The 25,045-nt window shown below is 35.1% G+C and overlaps 1 long non-coding RNA gene across 1 annotated transcript; it reads right to left on the bottom strand.

Moving 5' to 3' along the window:
- Positions 1–359: 359 nt before the first annotated feature.
- Positions 360–23,578, bottom strand: LOC122730735. The gene is made up of 3 exons (XR_006353544.1): positions 23,460–23,578; positions 22,260–22,299; positions 360–433 (listed from the first exon to the last, which is right to left on the bottom strand). It is a non-coding gene; the product is annotated as an uncharacterized LOC122730735 (long non-coding RNA).
- Positions 23,579–25,045: the final 1,467 nt, after the last annotated feature.

Raw genomic sequence — 25,045 nt, 5'->3', positions numbered from 1 at the left:
AAAAAGTCTATTTTGGAGAAGAATAGAATAAGGGATGAGAGTTGTTTATTATTCGTCCCTCCAAAACACACTATGACACCTCCATGCTACATGAGGCATAGAAACCAGTACTTACCACATAAGGAAAAACTCACCTAACCTGCATATGAGAAAGAATCAAAATATTATTCCTATAAAAACATGACTTTACTTGGTCAACATTCAAATAATTTAAAAAAAACCTGTGGAAGTTTTAAAACTATGATTAAGGAACAAACCCACACATAATTCAAGAAACACAACCAACAAACAAATAAATGACATTTAGCATTGAAGTAAGTCCCAGGTAGAATTGTACTTACTTACATCTTAGATGGCCATTATGTAAAAGGACAATGCATTCCTCTTTCAAAGCTTTCTTTTCCTGCTGCTTCTATAGATGGTTAATGACTTCCTAGAAGGTAGATAGATATTTATAAATATGAAATTTTATCATAACACCCAGGAGTGAGTAGAAGCCTCTCATTCATAACAGTGAATGTTCTAGATAGGCACACAGCATAAATTAGATTTGAGGTTGATCTGTAATTAGGTGGATGCTATGGTTTATTCCAACACATAATATTAAATGCTTTTCCATTTGGAATTATTTTAGTTCTTATCAATATTCTAGAAAGCATGTAGTGTTTCTTTCACAATGAGCCCTTAGATGTTTTTTCTAAATAATATTTTACTGCATTTGAATAATTGTTTGTTTTGAAACTAGTTATAAAAATATTGTGCCAAATAATTATTATTACACTAATGCTAAACAAGTCCTTTGACAGAGACTCTACATTCATATATGAGCATGAAAGTTTGCAAATACATGAGAGTATTGTTTGTAAGCAAGAGGCAGGATGTTGAGCAAAGTGCTAGTCTCAGAGCCAGAAGACCTGTATTAAAATCTTGCTTTGAGTATATAATGGTTGTGTGACCCTAGATAGTCACAATCTCTTTGAGCAGTGATTTCCTCATTCTTAAAGTCAGGTTATTAACATCTCATTTTCAGGATTGGTATAAGGATCACATGTATGTAAAGCACTTTGGAAATTTTAAAATGGCATTATTATAATCATTATCATCTTTACCAAAAAAACAGAATAACTTTGGGGAAATACATTTTCGGGGAAAGTATGTATTCAGCATTTAGGCCTTCTACATTATACATGGTGTACAATAAAGCCACAACACTCCTGAGTGGTAGCTGAACCAGATTAAAATGTCATTGGGAAATATTTAACAAAATAAGAAATTAATAAAACACTGGCAAGACTGTCAATACATGGTCCATGGGGATCCTTATATATGGTTTATTGACCCCCATTTCCATTTGAGTTTGACATCATTGATCTAAGAACAGTAAAAATAGAGACCCTCTCAAAACTATTCACTTTACATAAAGAAGTAAAGTAAAAGGTATTTTAATTTATTAGTTGATTGATTTGTATTTGAGTTCCTCCCTATTGTTAATGCCTAAAGGGAATTAGGTTCAATTACTATACTTTGTACTATGTGGAACCTATTTTCCCAGTCCAATTAGGATGTCTGTCAAGCACATTTATGGTCCCAGATTTGATATCATCATTGAGGGACCAATGATTTGTAATTCAATCAGAACAGGCAATGTACAGACCTCTAAGACAAATGGTTATACTCATTAAATATTTGATGCTCATAAATGATATTTAAAAGGTAGCAATTTAAAATGGTGGGAAATGATAAGCAGGATGACTTCAGAAAGGCCTGGAAAGACATATATGAAATGATATAGTGAAGTGAGCAGAACCAAGAGAACATTGTACACAGAGACAACAATATTGTTTGATGAAGAACTGGGAATGACTTGGCTTTTCCCAATAATATAATGATCCAAGACAATCCCAAAGAACTATTGATGAAACATACTATCCACCTCCAAAGAAAGAACTGATATTGATGGAACAGACTGAAGCATGCTATTTTTCACTTTCATTTTTTCTTTTAATCAAGTTTTCTTATACAAAATGACAAATGTAGTAATGCTTTGCATAATCATACATATATAACCCATATCTGATTGCTTGCTGCCTCAGAGAGGGGGCAGGGGAGGGATGGAAGGAAGGATAAAAATCAGAAGCCAAAACTATAAATAAAAATGTTTATTACATTTAAAAAATTGTGGGATTATGGGTTAGTGGGTCATAAGGACTTAATAGGAAAACTTAGAAATCTTATGTTTCAGTTTTATTGATCAAAATAATGATCACAGTAGCCAAACTAGGAAAATAGTTCAGAAATTATATATTACAAAGATACATGAGCATCTTCCTATTTCCTTCTCCAGATCATTTTACAGATGAGAAAAGTGAGCCAAACAGGGTTAAGTGACTGCCCCACGGTCATACAGCTAGTAAGTGTCTGAAGCCAGATTTAAACTCTTGTCTTAATGACTCCAGGTCAGGCTATGAATCCACTGTGCCACCTAGCTGCCCCATTCTTTATCAATGATTATAATATTGAATAACTTCATTCTTGTGAGAAATATGCAGATAATTGAGATAAACATGGTTTGGTAGGCTAAATATATGAGGAATTTTCTGCATTCTGTATACCATCTATATAAACCATGAGTGTGATTAAGCTAATCCTTTCCTAAAGTTAGGAGAAAAAATTATCTTTCTTATATTAGCTTCCTAATACCATTCATTAAAAAAAACAGGGGGCAGGGGCTATTGGCAAGCTGCAAAAGTACAAAGAAAGGGGGAAAAACCCATTCTAGTTAGGAAAATAAAGCATAAATTCAGGAAAATTCAGAAAATAATGTATGGCCTTATGTAAAGTGCCAAATAAATGGCATAGGAGTTTAGATAAGGCCAAATCAGTATTATGTTGATCTGTAAGATTTTTTCATAAAATGAAAAGGAGACTTGGCCAGATTTTATCTGTTGTTTCTGATTTTTAGTAGCAAGTGTTTCTCTAAATGAGTGATCTGTTTTTCTATTCCTTGTGCTTGTTTTTAATGGGGATAAGGAGTAAGTTGGTGGTCAAACAAGGAAAAGAAAGGAAAACTTCAGGCAGAAAATGAATTTATTCAAATAATATATATTGATAGTAAATTGAGGCCTCAGGGGTCCTGGATACAGAAGGTGATATTGAGATGATTAAAAAGGTAGAGAAACATTAATTAAATTATTACATTACCCAGAAATTATAAGTCCAGCCAATTATTAATAAAAGGATGATCATTGAGATACCTCTCTTAGACCAAAGACAAAAATGGTGATGGGGCTCATAGTTTATATACCTTTCTAAACAGTAGGTGATCAATGAGACTGAAATTTGACCTTTGCACAGAGAGATTAGCTCTACTCAGAGCATCCCCCAGCTATACCAAACCACTCCTAGCCATGAGCTATCAATTCAAAGAATATATACCTTTTTCAGTGGGGGTTGGGTGTAGTGACTGAGTGGAGAAATCTTGGACTATCTCCACCAAGCATGAGTAGAATACAATGAGTTTCCCCACAGTAGATTAAATTATTGCAGTATTGGCTGGGGTCAGACTAAGATGAAGAGAGTTAATGCAATCTCATTCAGTTATGTCCTCCAGGAAAAAGGGACTTTTTAAAATGAGAAATTTAGAAGAAAGGGAGAGTCTCTGAATCTCTCCAACATATTTGTTATTAATAATCATTTTTCAGAATATAAATCATAGGTCTAAAGTAGACCAAAAATGATCAATTTCATCTACCATCATTTTATTGATCAAGAAACAGAAGCCCAGTGAATAATTGACTTTTGCCAAGGTCATATAGGTCATTTCAGGTCAAAATTTTACCCAGATATCTAATTTTCAGAGTCAGTATTCTTTCTTTTTTTAATCATGAAAGTATTTGATTATTTTATAGTTACATGTAGAGATAGTTCTCAACATTTGTTTTTATAAGATTTCTAGTTTCAAATTTTTCTCCCTCCCTTCCCTCCCTCCTCCCTTCCCAAGACAGCAAGGAATCTGATATAGGTTATATATGTATGATCACATTAAACATATGTCTGCATTAGTCATGCTGTGAAAGAAGAACTAGAGCAAAATGGAAAAACCTCAAAAAAGAAAAATAGAAATAGTATGCTTCAATCTGCACCTAGATGCCACAGTTTTTTGTTTTGTTTTGTTTTCTGGATTTGGAGAGCATTTTCCATCTTGAGACCTTTGAAACTATCTTGGACCATTGTATTTCTAAGAAGAGTCAAGTCTATCACAGTTGATCAATACATAATGTTGTTGATACTGTATACAATGTTTTCCTGATTCTGCTCATCTCACTCATCATCAGTTCATGCAAGTCCTTCCATGTTTCTCTGAAATTGGCCTGCTCATCATTTCTTACAGAACAATAGCATTCCACTCCATTCATATACTACAATTTGTTCAGCTATTCCCCAATTGATGGGCAGCCCCTCAATTTCCAATTCCTTGCCACCACAAAAAGAGCAGCTATTAATATTTTTTACATGTAGGTCCTTTTCCCATTTTTTATCTCTTTGGGAAAAAGGTCTAATAGTTGCATCACTGGGTCAAAAGGTATGCACAGCTTTATAGCCCTTTGGACATGGTTCCAAATTGCTCTCCAGAATGGTTGGATCAGTTCACAGCTCTACCAACAATGCATTAGTGTTCCAATTTTTTGACACCTTCTCCAACATTTATTATTTTCCTTTTTTGTCACATTAGCCTATCTTATAAGTGTGAAGTGGTACGTCAGAGTTGTTATAATATACATTTCTCTAATCAATAGTGATTTAGAGCATTTTTTCATATAGCAAATCAGAGCTTTGATTTCTTCATCAGAAAACTGCCTATTCATATCCTCTGACTATCTCTCAATTGGGGAATGACTTGGATTCTTATAAATTTGATTTAGTTCTCAATATATTTGAGAAATGAGGCTTTTATCAAAAATACTGGCTATAAAAGTTGTTTCCCAGCTTTCTGCCTCCATTCTAATGTTGGATGCATTGCTTCTGTTTGAACAAAACCTTTTTAATTTAATGTAATGAAAATCATCCATTTTACATTTCATAATATTCTGTCTCTTGTTTGGTCATAAACTGTTTCCTTTTCCATAAATCTGAGAGGTAAACCATTCCTTCCTCCCTAATTTACCTATGGTATCACCTTTTTTGTCTAAATCATGTACCCATTTTGACCTTACTTTAGTATAAGGTGTAAGATGTTGGTCTATGCCTAGTTTCTGCCATATTATCTTCAGTCAGCATTCTTTTTATAACACTATCAGATCAACATTTTGAGGTTGGCCCCACTGAATATCTCAACTGTATCCTGAGGAGTCAAATCAGCTAATGGGAATTCAGCACTAAAGATGGCTCCCCATAGTTTATTTTTTAATTTTATGCCTAACAGTCCCTATACCTGGCATTTGCTAAGGATACTCCCTTAATTTCTTCTTTTAGAATGATTCTAGGGAGCTGATTATTAAGGGAGCATCATGGTATTATCTGCCATATCCTGATACACTTTTAGGATTTTGAAACCTGTAATTGGACATGAACTTCCTTAATTCCATAAATTTCCCAGAATCATTACTCATTCTGTTGTGGGTGAAGCTTGTGACCTGGCTTGGGAAGCTAACTTACCCAAAGAATTTGAGGCTTACCACAAATCTTATAAAATATAGAGGTTTATTCGGAGAGAGGAATACATGGCCTGGAGACAGTGGCAAGAAGGCTTCATGCCAAGTAAAGAGATTGCAAAATAACTGGGGAAGGGGTATTTTGGGGGTTGGGTGATAAGCTGTCAGTCACACATCCTGCTGACATGCAAGAAATCCATACCTTGAATATGTCATCTTCAATGACCTTGATATGCTTACTGGTGCTTCCACCATAAATGGAACTGTCTCTAAATATCCCAGTGTTGGGGGGGCAGCTAGGTGGTGCAGTGGATAAAGCACTGGCCCTAGATTCAGGAGTACCTGAGTTCAAATCCGGCCTCAGACACTTGACACTTACTAGCTATGTGACCCTGGGCAAGTCACTTAACCCCCATTGCCCCACAAAAAAAAAAAAAGAGAGAGAAAAAAAATATCCCAGTGTCTGTATGACTCCTGGTCTATGTGTCCTGGCAACATCAAATTCCTTAGGTGTGAAAAAGGGATTGTTTTTCATTTCTGGAATCTTTGGTTTTAGTGTCTAAAGTTTAAGGATTACTTAGGAGTGAACGTCTTTGGGTTTCTTAGGGTCCTGTGTTGCACCACATTCCCCCCTCTCTTATTTCTGGGGAGAAAGGGTTAGTGGTCCATCTTACATAGCTTCTTCAAGGCTGAAAAGGGGGTATAGAGATCTTCCTATCAATTAAGGAGAGAAAAGCTAAAAGTCTTGTGTGCATGGTCCAAGAGTCACAGGGACATCACTTTGGCTTTAATGAAAGCTTTGATACTGGAGGAAACAAACTTAACGAGCGTGTTGAAGAGGCAGGGGCCATTGCTACCATAAGGTTGAAAGCCTTGAGAGGGGACAAAACAAACTTTACCAAGAAGTTAAAGATACAAGGGCCAAAAATCAAAAGGACAAGAACTAATATTACTATAGAGAGAAAAGGGGAAAACCAAGAGAGAATCCAGGAAACCTAGGATCATGCATTAGTAACAGAAAAAAAATCATTTCAGCAGAATTATATCTTATCTTGATATAACTAGCACTTATTCTAAGCGGATGATTTTTATTCCTAAATTCAATATTACACAAGTGATTATGTTTAAAAATGCTTAAAGCAGTCAACAAAACATCTCAGGATGGGAGATATAAATCTAATAATCTTGAGTTGTATACTAGGAACAGATTAGACAATGTTTCATATAATTCATATTGCCTTCTTAAAACAGCTTAAAATCTAACCTGATTTTAAGATATTCCACTATAAAAGATTTTAAAAGTGGCAGTATGTCACAGATTACTGAATAGTTTTCATAAAGAGATTACCTATGATATGCAAATAAGTTTACATAGAAATTACCCAGTTAACTTCAATTGTAGCAAAGGATTTAGGGTAACACTTAAGTAAGTAATTTCAAAACAGTGCACATAAAATAAATTTTTTACAAAAAAACCCAAAACATTTGTACTACTGGACAGACACGCTTTTTATATGGGAGTTATTTCCACATTGCACACAAACTCAAATAAAATTGACTTTTCCATTGGTACAATGGAATATAATCCATGTTACCTTCCCTATAATAAAACTGATTGCGTTAAAATTCTCTTCTTCACAACAAAATTAAGATGTGTCTGATTCAAAAGGATCAGATGTGATTGAGGATTCCATCCTATACATAAAACTATTAGTTATAATACTCTTGCAGGTAGAGGCTTTCCACACTCAAGTTCAATGGTTACACAAATGCATTTAATTACAAAAGGCTGACTTTACCCCGATTATAATTGTGAGTAGTAACAGGCAGATGACAAGGCTGAGTACTAATTTGCTTAGTTATTTGTGATATGGAATGACTACACATTTGACTGGAAACAGTAAGATCTTGTATATTTGCATTATCTTCATATGTTCTATTGACCACTTAATCTAATAATAGAAATTTGCTGTAAAAGAAAAAGCAGGGACATGATTATAACAATTGTTCCTTCAGGCTTCAGCCTAAGGGTAAATATATGGCAAGATAAAACATCCTTGCCTTTGACTGATTTCAAGTAAGGGTCACAAGTGACAACCAGTAATGTAGTAATAATTCTACCTCATAGACTCAGAAACAGCCAGGTGGGAAACATTCTGTTCAAAAAGAACATAATGGGAAGACTACCTTAGACAGAGACCAAGATTTTCCCAGATATAGACCTCTACTTGTAACAGTTCAGGATCACATTCCCTCTGAGTAACTTATGGCATTTCTCTCAGATAGTGGAGTAGTGACTTAATGATCCATCAGACAACTATACCGGAATTCAAAAATCAAAACTATATCAATTATAGTCCCAAAAGATTTTATCTTAAATAACAAGTTTTGCCAAGCACAGCTTACTTCTAATTAAGTTATTTTCTATTCTCATGAAGTTGCAATGAGCAATAAAAGTTTAGCAGGAAACACACACACACATACACACAAGGTTTCACATAACATTTCACTTTTTTCTTCTTTTCAAATTTAAACTTATCTTGGTATAAAGATCAATCATTAGAAATTACTTCTGGAAGATGGCGGAGAGGAAGCAGCAAGCTGCCTGAGCTCTCCTTCTGTTCCCTCAAAACGAACATTAAATCAAGCCTCTGGACGGATTCTGAAACTACAGAACCTGCAAAGAGACAGAGAGACACAGTCCTCCAACCAGAGATAATTTAGAAGACTTCAGGAAAAGGTCGGAACGACTCGGGCAAAAGGGAGGCCCAGCGCAGGGCAGCAACCCAGCGCCAAGGGGGTCGGGGCAAGTCAGCAAGAGCTGTGGGCCACAGCCAAACAACTGAGGCTCCCGGAACCTGGTTCAAAAATCTGGTGGCCAAGAAGGACAGTGGAAAAACTTACCTGCACCGGCCGAGAGGGCCACGAACGGCGGGATCAGACGCCAGGGTCTGGCGCCTGGCTGGCCAAGCGCAATCATACAGGAAGTGCAGGGCGGGGCATCTCCACACACCATAAAGGCCTCAGAGTAAAAGCCCGGTCACACAGCACCTATACACCTGCACAAGAAGCCCAAAACAGGGACCCTGGTGCCCCCAGAGCAGACCTCAACTTAAAGAATAAATAAATAAGCTGCAATAATGAGTAAGAAGCAAAAAAGAGCCCTCTCCATTGAGAGCTTCTGTATCAATAGGGAAGAAGCCAACACAAACTCAGATGAGGACAATAGCCTCAAATTGTCTACATCTGAAGCCTCACAAGGGAAGGTGAATTGGTCGCAAGAACAAAAAGCCTTCCTGGAAGAGCTCAAAAAGGATTTTAAAAATCAATTGCAAGAGGTAGAAGAAAAAATGGGGAGAGAAATGAAAGCAAAACAAAAAAACTATGAAAAAAGAATCAGCAGCTTAGAAAAGGAAGCTGAAGAAAACAAAGCCTTAAAAAATTCATTTGGCCAAATGGAAAAAAAGCTGCATAATCTCACTGAAGAAAACAATACCTTAAAAAATTCACTTAGCCAAATGGAAAAAAAGGTGCATAATCTCACTGAAGAAAACAATACCTTAAAAAATTCACTTAGCCAAATGGAAAAAAAGGTGCATAATCTCACTGAAGAAAACAATGCCTTAAAAATTAAAGTGGGACAGTTGGAAGATAAGGAATCCATGAGACACCAAAAATCAGTCAAGCGGAATAAAAAAAATGAAAAAATAGAAGAAAATGTGAAATACCACATTGGAAAGACAACTGATCTGGAAAACAGATCGAGGAGAGACAATTTGAGAATCATTGGACTGCCTGAAAGCCATGACCAGAAAAAGAATCTAGATACCATATTCCAGGAAATTATTAAGGAGAACTGCCCGGATATCATAGAATCAGAGGATAAAATCATCATTGAAAGAATCCATCGATCACCTCCTGAAAGAGACCCCAAAAGGAAAACTCCAAGGAATATTGTAGCCAAATTCCAGAATTATCAGGTGAAGGAGAAAATACTCCAAGCAGCCAGAAAGAAACAATTTAAATATCATGGAGCCACATTCAGGATTGCTCAGGACCTGGCAGCTTCAACATTAAAGGACCGCAAGGCTTGGAATATGATATTCCGGAAGGCAAAGGAGATTGGATTGCAGCCGAGAATCTATTACCCAGCAAAAATGTGCATTTTCTTTCAGGGGAAAAGATGGACATTTAATGACATCGGGGACTTTCAATCTTTCCTGGTGAAAAGACCAGAACTGAATAGAAAATTTGATCTCAACATACAAGACTCAAGAGAAGTTTAAAAAGGTAAACAGAGGGGAAAAAAAAAGTTACCCTATTAGGTTAAACTGTTTATATCCCTACACAGGAAGATAATACTCATAACTCTTAAGAACTGTAAATGTATTTGGGCAGAGAGAAGGACTTTATATAGAGGGTATAAATATAAATTGTCTTTGATGTGATGATACAAAAGAAGTAAGGGGATAAAAAGGGAGTCTATGGGGAGGAGAGGAAAGGGGAGGTGGAATGGGATGAATTATATCATATGAAGAGGTGGAAAAAAACCTATTATAATAGAGGGAAAGAAAGGAGGGGGGAACATGGTTTCAACCCTATTCTCATTAGATTTGACTCAAAGAGGGAATAACATATATGTTCATTGGGATAAAGAAACAACTCATTCTTTAGGGAAACAAAAGGGGAAGGGAAAGGGGGGGGACTGATAGAAGGGAGTACAAAAGCAAGGGAGAAAAGGGTAAAGAAAAGAGAGGGGGGTGATAAAAAGGGAGGGCAGATTGGGGGAGGCAGGGGTAAGAAGTAAAACGTCGGTGAGGAGGAATAGGGTGAAAGAAGGGGGGAAAAGTACAAAGGGGGTAAATAGAATGGAGGGGAATAGACAGTCAGTAATAATAACTGTGAATGTGAATGGGATGAACTCTGCTATAAAACGGAAGCGAATTGCAGAGTGGATTAAAAACCAGAACCCTACAATATGCTGTTTACAAGAAACACATTTGAAGCAGAGAGATACACACAGAGTAAAGGGAAAAGGCTGGAGCAGAATATATTATGCCTCAGCTAAAGTAAAAAAGGCAGGGGTAGCAATCCTTATCTCAGACAAAGTGCAGGCAAAAATAGATCTCATTAAAAGAGATAAGGAAGGAAATTACATCTTACTTAAAGGTACTATAGATAATGAAGTAATATCAATATTGAATATGTATGCGCCAAGTGGTATAGCATCCAAGTTCTTAGAGGAGAAGTTAAATGAGTTACAAGAGGAATTAGATAGTAATACTATACTAATGGGGGATCTGAATCTCCCCCTCTCAGAATTAGATAAATCTAGCCAAAAAATAAATAAGAAAGAAGTGAAAGAGGTGAATAGATTACTAGAAAAGTTAGACATGATAGATGTCTGGAGAAAATTGAATGGGGATAGAAAGGAATAAACCTTTTTCTCAGCAGTACATGGCACATTTTCAAAAATTGACCATGTATTAGGGCACAAAAACATCATAGTCAAATGTAGAAAGGCAGAAATAGTAAATGCATCCTTCTCAGACCATGATGCAATAAAAATTACATGTAAGAAAGAGCCAGGGAAAAGTAGAATGAAAATCAATTGGAAACTAAATAATTTCATTCTAAAGAATGAATGGGCCAAACAAGAAATCATAGAAACAATCAATAACTTTATCCAAGAGAATGACAATAATGAGACAACATACCAAAATCTATGGGATGCAGCCAAAGCAGTGCTTAGGGGAAAATTTATAGCTCTAAATGCTTACATGAATAAGAAAGAGAAAGAGGAGATTAATGAATTGGGCATGCAACTTAAAAAGCTAGAAAAAGAACAAATTAGAAATCCCCAATTAGACACTAAATTAGAGATCCTGAAAATTAAAGGAGAAATCAATAAGATTGAAAGCAAAAAAACTATAGAATTAATCAATAAAACTAAGAGCTGGTTTTATGAAAAAACCAATAAAATAGATAAAATATTGGTTAATTTGATTAAAAAAAAGAAAGAAGAAAACCAAATTACCAGTATCAAAAATGAAAAGGGTGATGTTACCACCAATGAAGTGGAAATTAAAGCAATAATTAGGAAATATTTTGCCCAACTGTATGCCAATAAATTTGACAATCTAAATGAAATGGATGAATATTTACAAAGATACAAACTGCCCAGGTTAACTGAAGAGGAAATAAAATCCTTAAATAAACCCATATTAGAAAAAGAAATTGAACAAGCTATTAATGAACTCCCTAAGAAAAAATCCCCAGGGCCAGATGGGTTTACGGGTGAATTTTACCAAACATTTAAAGAACAATTAATTCCAATATTATACAAATTATTTGGAAAAATAGGTGAAGAAGGAGTTCTACCAAATTCGTTTTATGACACAAATATGGTGGTGATACCAAAACCAGGCAAAGCAAAAACAGAGAAAGAAAATTATAAACCAATTTCCCTAATGAATATTGATGCTAAAATCTTAAATAAGATATTAGCAAGGAGATTACAGCAAGTGATCACCAGCATAATACACTATGACCAGGTGGGATTTATACCAGGAATGCAGGGCTGGTTCAACATTAGGAAAACTATTAACATAATCAACCACATCAATAAGAAAACCAACCAAAATCATATGATTATCTCAATAGATGCAGAGAAAGCTTTTGACCAAGTACAGCACCCATTCCTAATAAAAACACTAGAGAGTTTAGGAATAGGGGGAGCTTTCCTTAGAATAATAAACAGTATCTACCTAAAGCCATCAGCAAGTATTATATGCAATGGAGATAAATTAGAGGCCTTCCCAATAAGATCAGGGGTGAAACAGGGATGTCCATTATCACCCCTATTATTTAATATTGTTCTAGAAATGTTAGCTTTAGCAATCAGAGAAGAGAAAGGAATTAAAGGAATTAGAATAGGCAAGGAGGAAACAAAACTATCACTCTTTGCAGATGATATGATGGTATACTTAAGGAATCCTCGAGAATCAAGTCAAAAATTACTTGAAACAATTAACAACTTTAGCAAAGTAGCAGGATATAAAATAAATCCACAAAAATCATCAGCATTTCTATACATGACCAACAAAGTCCAGCAGCAAGAGATAGAAAGAGAAATTCCATTTAAAGTAACGGTAGGTAATATAAAATACTTGGGAGTCTACTTGCCAAGACAAACCCAGGAACTCTATGAACACAACTACCAAACACTCTTCACACAAATCAAATCAGATCTAAATAATTGGAAAGATATCAATTGCTCATGGATAGGCAGAGCTAATATAGTAAAAATGACAATACTGCCTAAATTAATTTACTTATTCAGTGCCATACCAATCAGGCTACCTAAAAATTATTTTATACAGCTAGAAAAAATAATAACAAAATTCATCTGGAAAAACAAAAAATCAAGAATATCCAGGGAAATAATGAAAAAAAATTCACAGGAAGGTGGGTTAGTGGTACCAAACCTGGAGCTTTACTATAAAGCGGCAGTCATCAAAACTATCTGGTACTGGCTAAAAAATAGAGTGGTAGATCAATGGAATAGACTAGGCTCAGGAAATGCAGTAGTAAATGACACTAGTAATGTAGTGTTTGATAAACCCAAAGACACCAGCTTCTGGGATAGGAACTCAGTATTTGACAAAAACTGCTGGGAAAACTGGAAGATAGTATGGCAGAAATTAGGCATAGACCAACATCTTACACCTTATACTAAAATAAGGTCAAAATGGATACATGATTTAGACATAAGAGGTGATACCATAGGTAAATTAGGAGAGAAAGGAATAGTGTAACTATCAGATCTTTGGAAAGGAGAACAGTTTTTGACCAAACATGAGATAGAGTATATTATAAAATGCAAAGTGGATGATTTTGATTATATTAAATTAAAAAATTTTTCTACAAACAGAAGCAATGCATCCAAAATTGGAAGGGAGGCAGAAAGCTGGGAAACAATTTTTGAGGCCAGTGCTTCTGATAAAGGCCTCATCTCTAAAATATATAGGGAATTAAATCAAATTTATAAGAATCCAAGTCATTCCCCAATTGAGAAATGGTCAAAGGATATGAACAGGCAGTTTTCTGATGAAGAAACCAAAGCTATCTATTCCCATATGAAAAAATGCTCTAAATCTCTAATGATTAGAGAGATGCAAATTAAAACAACTCTGAGGTACCACCTGACACCTATCAGATTGGCTAAAATGACAAAAAAGGAAGATATAATAAATGTTGGAGAGGCTGTGGGAAAATTGGAACACTAATGCATTGTTGGTGGAGCTGTGAGCTGATCTAACCATTCTGGAGAGCAATTTGGAATTATGCCCAAAGGGCGATAAAGCTGTGCATACCCTTTGACCCAGCAATCCCACTTTTAGGTCTTTTGCCCAAAGAAATCATGGAAGGGGGAAAGGGACCCACATGTACAAAAATATTTATAGCTGCTCTTTACGTGGTAGCAAGGAATTGGAAGTTGAGGGGGTGCCCATCAATTGGGGAATGGCTGGACAAGTTGTGGTATATGAATACAATGGAATACTATTGTGCTGTAAGAAATGATGAGCAGGAAGAGTTCAGAGAAACCTGGAGGGTCTTACGTGAGCTGATGATGAGTGAGATGAGCAGAACCAGAAGAACATTGTACACAGTATCATCAACATTGAGTGTTGACCTACTGTGATGGACTATATTCTTCTCACCAATGCAATGGTACAGAAGAGTTCCAGGGAACTCATGATAGAAGAGGATCTCCAAATCCAAGAAAAAAAAAAGAAAGAAAGAACTGTGGAGTATAGATGCTGATTGAACCATATTATTTCTTTTGTTTTGGGTGCTGTTGTTTTTTTTTTTTTCTCTATTTTGAGGTTTTGCATCACTGCTCTGATTCTTTCTCTTGTAACAGGATTAATGCAGAAATAGGATTAATGTTATTATGTGTATATATATATATCTATCTATATGTATATGTATAGAGATATATAGACATAACCTATATCAGATTACCTGCTGTCTAGGGGAGGGGGGGAGGGAGGGGAGGGAGGGAGAAAAATCTGAAATTGTAAAGCACGTATAAACAAAAGTTGAGAACTATCTTTACATGTAACGGAAAAAATAAAATATCTCATAAAAAAAAAGAAATTACTCCTGTATAATAAACAAATATACTAATTCTCAGTAATACCATTCTTTGTTTAAGAATTTTATAACCCATGACAAGCTGTTTTGTCAGAGTAGATGACCTTGCCAACATAGATAGTTTCAAGAAACCTGGCAAGTTTACAAATTAAGGGGAGTCTACAAGGTCTCTTTTTTTGTGCCTTTTCCCATACAGTAATTACCAACTTTCCCCTTATTTCTATAATTCTTCCAATACTTTCCTCTTTTTGTCTTAGAGAAGTAACAAAATGATTAACAAAGCCTATAAAAATGGGTAGGAGTCTCATATAGTTTAGAGTTGCTTCCAATTTTAACACACACACACACACACACACACACACACACACACATACCCCGATTCAGAAGTTACCTTAAAATTGACAAGTACGTTAGGTTTTCAGGACTCCATAAGCATCTAACTAGATGTTCCTATCAATCTCAAATACTTTTGATTCTTCCTAGATTCACACAGACCTTTTCTCTTTTTATGGGCCAAGAAAGAGTTAAGTAGTAGTTCTGTTGAAAAGTAGAAGCTTTTTTTCCCCTTCAGCTGTAGATTTTTCATTGCCATAGCTCCCAGACCTGTCTCTAGATACTCATGCAACTGGGATTTTTAAAGTGACAGTAAGTTTCTCATTTTTTATCTTTACCAAACTGTTTACTCTCAAATTCTTTGTTCACACTGTCAGTGCAAACAGGTGACCACTTTCTTAAAATATCTATGTAAATACTTGATTACAACAGTAACTCCAAATAACTTAGTAAACAGTGAAAGTTCTGAATCATAGTCCAAATTCAAATTCTGAGTAGTTCACAATTTAAAGACATTCTACAGTCAGGCTCTGCCCTCCCCCAACCTTCCTAGCCTGGCAACAGCTCAGGAAGACAAAGGGATTTAGAATTAGCTTTATGAGTTGTAACCAAAAATTTTACCCATAGCTCATACACACAAGTACCATGTTTGGCAGACATATTAATGCACATAAGACACACAAACAAACCAACAACTGTGAGACAATGTTCCCAAATATTAAAAGGTTATTTTGTCCCCTCCACCTTACTAGAGCACAATTCTTTTGTTTTTCTTTCCATCTGGCCACAGGAGAAATAATATTCCTAATTTTCACTAAGCTAATTTTCCTACCTACTTCTTTGGTTTTGCTACTGCTCATCATGGGGATGAACTTACTATACTGATCAGTCCTTATAATTCATGTCTCTCCAATGTCTCCCTTCACCTCCAGGAATAAATATAAAATCTTCTGACATTCAAAGATCTTCACACCATGACTCCCTGCTACCTTTCCAGTCTTCTTATATGTGCAGCCTTTTTACTCTTTGCTCCATATTCTTTGATCTCGTGACACTGGCCTTTTTTTTTTTTTATCAATCCATTTTGGTATTATTATGTTGGTGACTTTTTTTTTTAAAGATGAGAACAATTTCTCATGTGGATATCAAATACTCCAGCATTCTTATTCTACTTGGTCCTACTTGGTATATTTTCTTTTTTGTTTGTTTGTTTTATTTTTTTTAATGTATAAGGTTTTCTATTTTTTTCCGTTACATGTAAAGATAGTTCTCAACTTTTGTTTATACAAGCTTTACAATTTCAGATTTTTCTCCCTCCCTCCCCTCCCTCCCCCCTCCCCTAGACAGCAGGTAATCTGATATAGGTTATGTCTATATATCTCTATACATATACATATAGATATAGATATACACACACACACATATATATATATATGCACATAATAACATTAATCCTATTTCTGCATTAATCCCATTACAACAGAAAAAATCAGAGCAGTGATGCAAAACCTCAAAATAGAAAAAAAAAAAAAAAACAACAGCACCCAAAACAAAAGAAATAATATGGTTCAATCAGCATCTATACTCCACAGTTCTTTCTTTTTTTTTCTTGGATTTGGAGATCCTCTTCTATCATCCCTGGAACTCTTCTGTACCATTGAATTGGTGAGAAGAATATAGTCCATCACAGTAGGTCAACACTCAATGTTGATGATACTGTGTACAATGTTCTTCTGGTTCTGCTCATCTCACTCATCATCAGCTCACGTAAGACCCTCCAGGTTTCTCTGAACTCTTCCTGCTCATCATTTCTTACAGCACAATAGTATTCCATTGTATTCATATACCACAACTTGTCCAGCCATTCCCCAATTGATGGGCACCCCCTCAACTTCCAATTCCTTGCTACCACGTAAAGAGCAGCTATAAATATTTTTGTACATGTGGGTCCCTTTCCCCCTTCCATGACTTCTTTGGGCAAAGGACCTAAAAGTGGAATTGCTGGGTCAAAGGGTATGCACAGCTTTATTGCCCTTTGGGCATAATTCCAAATTGCTCTCCAGAATGGTTGGATCAGCTCACAGCTCCACCAACAATGGATTGACACTGGCCTTTTTGCTATTCTTCAAACGAGACACTTGGTCTTCTAACTCCAACCATTTTCACTGTCTGCTCCCCATACCTGGTATTCTCTCTTCTCATTTCTGACTCCTGGCTTCCCTGACTTCTTTCAAGTCCTGCTAAAGTCTTACCTTCTTCATGAAGCCTTTCCTGATCCCCTTTACTGCTCCTCCCTTACCTTCCTTATCTCTAATTTATAATATATCTTGTACATAGTTGCTTGCATGTTGTCTCCCCATTAGACTTTGAGCTCCTCAAAACAATAACTTCTTAACATAGTTCTTGGCACATAATATGTACTTAACATAGACTTATTAACTGACTGCAAAGACACAAATGGCAAGAGGAGCGTCATGTATGAGGAACATTAATTCATAGTAACTCATCATACAGTCGTGAAAAACTTTAATTGCCAAACAAAAGAGTTTGAATTCAGTCAATGAAGTTTATTTTATGAGAGGAGACATTCTTAAACATAAACTTAAGAAAAACCACCTTGATTACTATGTGGAGAATGGAGTGTAATGGAAGAAAGTTGAAGCAGGAAGACCAGTTGGTAAGCCATTGCAATTCCTATACTATGCATATTTGTTATAAGGAATGTTTGTTTTTTTCTTTTCAATATTTTTCCCCAATGGGTTAGGGAGTATAAGGGAGATAAAATAGATTTCTGTTAACAACAACAACAACAAAAACATTTTAATAGAGAAAGGTTGGGAGGACTACAGGTGTGGAATGTTCTATGCACTTCCAGAAGAGGTCACTACATTTTTGTTCCTGCTTAATTAATTTACTTTGTTACAGAAGAGGTCTCACAGGGTGGTGATAATCTGGAAATTCAGTAATATACAAACAAACCACTTCAATATATTTTCTTTAGTCAGAGCAAGACATTATAAGGTCCTCAACTGGGATAGCTCCTATGTCAGTAATGAGAAAGGGAACATGTGAGAGAGTGGTTGGGAATTTGACAATTGGTTGTATATATGGAGAAAGACAATGTATCAATATAAACACCAAGATTTCGAATCTGAGAGAGTAGAAGGATGGTGGTGATCTGAAGAAAGAACAGGAACTTGAGAGAAAAAGAGGGCTTGAGAAAAAAGAAAATGAAATTTGTTTTATGTTTGTCAAGTTAAGATATTTCTCAGAAATCCAGTTTGAAATACTAACAAGGCATTTTCTAATGCAGGATTGGAGGTCAGGAGAAAGTGGAGCTGGAGCTGAGAGTTCTCTGCATAGAAATAAATAAACCCAGGAGAGCTGATGAGGTCATCAAGTGAGAGACTGTAAAAAGAGAAGAGAAGAGCTCCTAGGGCAAAGCTTATTCTGTTCTAAGATTTGTAAAGTGTGTTTAGATGTAGATAGTGCAAATATTGTTATGCCCATTTTGTAATAAAGGAATCTGAGTCTTAAAGAAGTAAAGGCAACTGACCTTGGACTTATACTTAGTAAAGACAGAAAATGGAATTTAAATTGAGAGCCTTCTGACATCAAGAATATTGCCTTTTCTCCTAAATCACACTACCTTCTGAAGTTATAAAGAAGTGACAGCAATTAAGTTTGGCTCACAAGTTCTTTTCATAGAGCTAAAGAAAAAAGGAGCCAGGGGATATTCCATTATATGCACAAAGACAATAAAATATTATGGGATATATATATATATATATATATATATATATATATATATAAAATGGGATACTTGAATATCTTAATCTCCAATTCCTTGCTGAGTAAGCAGACGGACCCAATTGTAACTGCATTTTGTATACTAGCATCTGTCACACAGTTTTAAGAATTAGAAGACTTTTCTGAAAATAATGACAAAAATCCTACAAAGTCAACATATACTTTGATATTTCATGATTTCACTGTGGAATTGGGCAAAGCAGAGAACAGTGGAAAATAACTTGAAACATTGTTTTCAGAATTAAAAAAATAAAAGACTCCATGCTTGTATACCACTGAAATTACTAAATCTTCTTTAACATGAAAAAAATGTATTTTTTGGGAAACAAAAGAAGTTGGAAGGCACCAAATGGACATCAAGCAACATTAGAGGGAATGAAAATGTCTATATCTTTATAAGTAAGAAATTATTGGCTACTGGTTGGGGAACATGATGACAGGCTTTCAGTTAGGTGGAAAGCCTGTGAAAGCAGATAGAAAAGCCAGAAAGGGATGATAAGTCTCACCCTAGAATTAAAATGGAAAGGATGTTCATACAGAAAACTCCTATGATATTAATTGGGGAAGAATGAGAGACAGAGACCCTATAGTAAGTTTCTTCTGGAGACAGTGGACATTATAGAAGAGTTGCTACTCAAAGAAAATGCTGTCCCTACCAGAACTGCATTCCATATCAGGAACAAGAAAGGATAGATCTTGGTAAATAAAAAAAAAAACAACTTGTGAATTGTTAAGATGGAAGAAATCACAGGTTCAAAAAGGGGGATCTAGGGGGCAGCTAGGTGGCACAGTGGATAAAGCACCAGCACTGGATTCAGGAGGACCTGAGTTCAAATTCAGCCTCAGATACTTGACACCAGCTGTGTGACCCTAGGCAAGTCACTTAACCCTCATTGCCCTGAAAAACAAAAAAACAAACAAACAAAAACAAGGGGGACCTGGAGTGATCCAGAGTCCAATCACAGTTTACCAAGATTCTGAATAAATTTATTGCCTGAGAAGGAGTTTGCAAGCTGGAACAGTGATACAGTGTTCTCATTTGTTCAATGGGAAGTGGGAAAGGATGAGGTATTTATGCTTTTCAAACAAAGGAAGTCAGAGAATCAGGGACAAAGTCAGGAATTGTGCAGGTCCTAGAAAGAAATGAGGCAGGGAACCCCATTCCCAAGGGGAGGGGGAGATCAAGGAAACAGGGGGTGTGAGGAATTGCAAGTTTCAGAGCTATGACCTTTTGATACATAAATCAGAAGGTATTCATAGTAATAAGTAGACCTGGCAATTCAAGGCTTGAACACAAAAAATAAACTTTGGGGATGTTTCCCAAAACCATAAAACAGAATGTATCTGAGAGCCCCATAACCAACAGTTGGAGAGTTTCTGAAGATAAGGATATATCTTGAAGGCCCATAAACCAACAAATGTCTGAGGATCTGCTTCAAAGCTGGTATGAATTCAATTAGCTTTAAAGTTGCTGATTTTCTGCATATTCAGCTGGGTTTACCCTTGGTCACCGTAAAGAATCCTAGCTATGTTAACCAACCTTGGGCATCATTAAGTCCTCCAGATTGGCTAGTTGTTGTGCTATTCCATTTTCTGGCTCCCCTGTGAAAAAGGGAATCTCTAGCATATTTAATCAGTTATTAGAAGCATTACATAACCTATGTTCACAATCTCCAAGAACGGTGGCCATCTCTGGTAGAGGGAAATCATATAAAAAGAAAAATCTTTCACATAATTTTTCATGGTTTGAAGTTTTTGTTTTGAAAATTTTTGTTCATATCTTTTTACCACTATCTATTTAGAAATGACTCTTGGTTTCCTACATTTGTGTTAATTTTCTATATACAATAGTTTGGATATATTGACCTTATGAGAAGTAACTAACTGGTTATGCTATGAGTTGGGAATTGAACTGAATCTTATGACTTGGGATAAAGAGTTATTCCTATTATCTTACAGGGTCTCTTTCACGAATTGATATTTCCATGTGTTACAATAAAAGGTTCCATTCCAAATGATAAACAAATAATCAAGCAAGGAACATGGACACTTGTGTATGATTTAATATACACTCATTTACTATTTACTATATATTAAATATACTAATATAAATATAGGAATGAGGAGGGAGGTTTCTGTGTTTGATATTTGGTACTCTAGAGGTGTGGTAGAGATGTTTATTCTTGGACTTGGATATGATCCCGAATCCTGCCTTAGACATCTTCTAGTTATGTGTTGCTTAAACCCTTCTCAGTCCCAGTTTTTTGATACATAACATTAAAATTATAATAGCACCTACTTTGCAGGGTTATGAGGTTTAAATGAGATCGCGTATCAATTACTATTCTTGTTATTGTTATCATTGTCGTTGTTACTTCAAAAACTTTACCAATAAAGAGGGACAGGAAAAGAATAAATAAAAAAATAAAGAAGTAAGGATATTGACATCATGAGTGAGAATACAGAATTCAGAATGAAGGAGTTTTAAAAAAGGAGGACAATGTAAATTAAAACAAAAATCTTGAAAAAGTGTCACTCAAAATGTTACTGAAGCTACTTGAGCCCCATCCTTATCTGGATGGGGAATTGAAAAGGCTGAAAGGAGAGGAAAACAAAGGTTATTTTAAAATGAATCAAAAAATAAGAAAAAGAAATGAAAAATGTAAGTCTTTTCAAAGAACTTGTTATTTTTAAAGTAAATGGAGTAGAGATGGGAAAAACCTCTGGGAACAGAAATTAAACTAAACAAACCTAATAATCTTGACAAAGTGCTGACTTAAGAAAGGGCAACAATCAATAGAAAAGAAACAGAAGAAAACAAAAATCTAATGATCATAACCTTAAATGTGAATGTTTTAAAAAATCTAATAATGAAACAGAAAGTCAGAGTGAATAAGAAAACAAAACCCAACAATCTGCTGTTTACAAAGAAATCTAAAAATCCAGTTAAAGAATTAAAGATTTTATCAAATTTTACTACACATAGACTATTTTTTTAATAGTAGTTGAAACCCTGTTTTTAGTCAAAGTACAGATAACTTCCATTGACAGAAAAATAGAATTGGTTTAGATTGGGGTAGGGAAAGAACTCAACAAAAGAACAGGATGAAGGTGATTACAAAATAATAAATAGGTAGCTTTTATAACATAAAATTCACAAGTTTTGCACAAACAGAATCAGTGTTTTTTGATTTAAAAATAATATTGTTTCAATATGGAAACAAGAATGTATGTATCAGATAAAGCACCAGCCCTGGATTCTGGAGGACTTGCGTTCAAATCCGACCTCAGTCACTTGATACTTACCAGCTGTGTGACCCTGGGCAAGTCACTTTACCCTCACCACCTGCCAAAAAAAAAAAAAAAAGAATGCGTGCATAAAATAGCTCCGATCAAGATCTGATATCCAAACTATTGTATATAGAGAATTGACACAAATGTAGGAAACTAAGAGTCATTTCTAAATAGATAGTGGTCAAAAGATATGAACAAAAATTTTCAAAACAAAAACTTCAAACCATGAAAAATTATGTGAAAGATTGTTCTTTTTACAGGATTTATTTTTTTTCATTTATTATTAGAATTCAGTGCCATTCCTCCTGCATCTTTTGGTTAATATCAATCTTACTTCATGAAAACCTGTCCCAAGGCATGTAAAATTTTACTTAAAACCTTAAACTTTCCTTAGATAAGAAGCCAGAGGAAGACTTTTAACTGCACCAGATTCCTTTTTGACATGTAAATCCTTCTGAATCAACCTATTGTGAAGCCTCTAAAATGTAGTTTAATCGGTAAACTGACTTGGTTTACCTATTTTCCTTTATAGGATTTCATGATATTTTGACTTTTTCATTGTCTGTTCAACTTTTATGACATTGAAGGAAGCAGAGGATTATGTAGCTATCTTCTCTTTAACTATGATGTTCTAAGAGGAATGTACAGGATTGCGATATGTAAATGAATTATTTTTCTATCATTCTAAAGCAGTTTTTCCTATAATATACTTTGGCCAAATCTTCATTATTGTTCAAGTTTTCTCTGAGGCCTGAACCTATGCTTAAGCAAAATAATAAGACCTAGGTTTTTACCTCCATAATTTCTATGTTGTAGTAAATAAAGATTTACCAGCACTTACCCACCACATGAACTCAGAGAGAACATATTTCTTACATAAAACTCTTAATCTCTAATAATAAAAGAAATTTAAATAAAAACAACTCTGAGGCTTCATCTCTCAGAAGCAAATTAGAAAAGATGATAAAAGTCCATTTTGCGATTCATTATAAATTCTCTATCTTGTCCAGAAGAATATCTGGGTAAATTTTGTTGTATGTCTTTGCTGAATCCTAGCATAGTGGTTTTAAAATTACTTTTTATTGCTATCTTTTATTTTTACATAATTATTATTTCTGAATTATTACTGTCCTCTAAGAAATTCTTTATTTTAAAATAGAATAAAAATAATAAATGAAAAGCAATTCAGAAAAAGCAATCAATTTACCATACCCAGTCTGAAGGTTTATAAAATGCTCCATACTTATTTTCCTCCAACACTCCAAAGAAGGGAGAAAAGAACATTGTATCTTTTTAATTCATTTTCTAAGGCCATTATAATTGAACAGTTTTCAATTTCATTTTTGTTATTATTTTTCTTTGCATTTGCAATGTTTTAGCCATAGTGTACCTAGAAAGAATGGAAAGAGAACTAAATTTAAATCAGGAAGATCTGACTTCAAATTCTGCCTCAGAAATTTACTAGATAAATATCATGCTAAGTAAGTTACTTAAACTCTTTCAGTCTCAATTTTCTAATCTACAAAATAGGGATAATGATAGCACCTATATTAGAAGTTGTTACAAGGATAAAATGAATATACTTACATACATACATACATATGTATGCAACATACATGCATGCATGTATACATATGGATAGATGATAGATAAATTCAAGGCAGAATTTAAAGCATCATATAAATATCAGTTGTAATTATTATTATTGTTTTTTGGTGAGGCAATTGGGGTTAAGTGACTTGCCTAGGTACACACAGCTAGTAAGTGTGGAAGTGTCTGAGGCCGGATTTGAACTCAGGTCCTCCTGACTCCAGGACTGGTGATCTATCTACTGCACCACCTAGCTGCCCCAATGTCAGTTATTATTATTATAAAATTGTTATCATGGTTTGCTTAATTCGCTTTGCATAATTTTGTGTCTTCTAATGCTTCTCTTGATTCATCTTCATCATCTCCTGTAGCATAATAATAAGCTATTACATTCATGTCCTACAAGGTATTAATGGGATTTCCCTTCTCTACCAATTTGGTCATTCTATCAAAGAAGCAAATAAAATTAGTTTAGCATTATGAATTTTGATGAACTCATGTTGACTCTTACTGATCATTGTTTCACTTTATGAACAGTCACAAATCATTACATTTAAAAAATGTTGCATCAGGAAGCAGAATTCTTCCATAGGGATAAATACTGCACCAAAGCCAAAACCAACAATGAGATTAGAATGATGACAGAAAGAAGGACCTATAGCAATATCCACTTCAGTTATTTATTCTCTCCAGGCAGATGGTTGAAGGCCATACTATAAAAGGAATTTGGACTTTATCCTGCAATGCTTAAAATCTAAACATGTGGTCACCTTAAATTAGAAGCCTTAGCACCAGCCTTTGGGCATTAAGCATTTATTAAAGCATACTAGTTATTAGAGAAAAAAAGAACATGTGGAGTTAAGAAAAGGCTTATCTAGCCTAGAGTTCCAGTCTGGTCTGGTTCTTCCTCAAGTCCTCTGCCATGATCATACTTCAACCATGAACTCTTCTCAAACTGAGTGTGGAAGCTTTTTATAGATCTGGAGCAGAGGCAGTCCTTACACACTGCTTCAAGCTGATTGGTAGGTGTCATCCAAATCCATTGGTTCACTGGACTTGAAGGAGTCTCCTGTTGAGTTCAAAGTCCTTATCTTCTGAGAACAATAACTTCTTAAGGGCCAGCCAGGTATGGTTACAATCTAATTAACTTGAAGTAGGCTAATCAGCAAAGTCAATCACTCTCACTTAATTCAATCAGTTAAATTAAT

This window comes from Dromiciops gliroides, chromosome 1 (assembly GCF_019393635.1).
Source record: "Dromiciops gliroides isolate mDroGli1 chromosome 1, mDroGli1.pri, whole genome shotgun sequence".
Taxonomy (NCBI): domain Eukaryota; kingdom Metazoa; phylum Chordata; class Mammalia; order Microbiotheria; family Microbiotheriidae; genus Dromiciops; species Dromiciops gliroides.
Note: the sequence above shows the minus strand (reverse complement) of the source record. Positions and strands in the feature narration are given on the sequence as shown.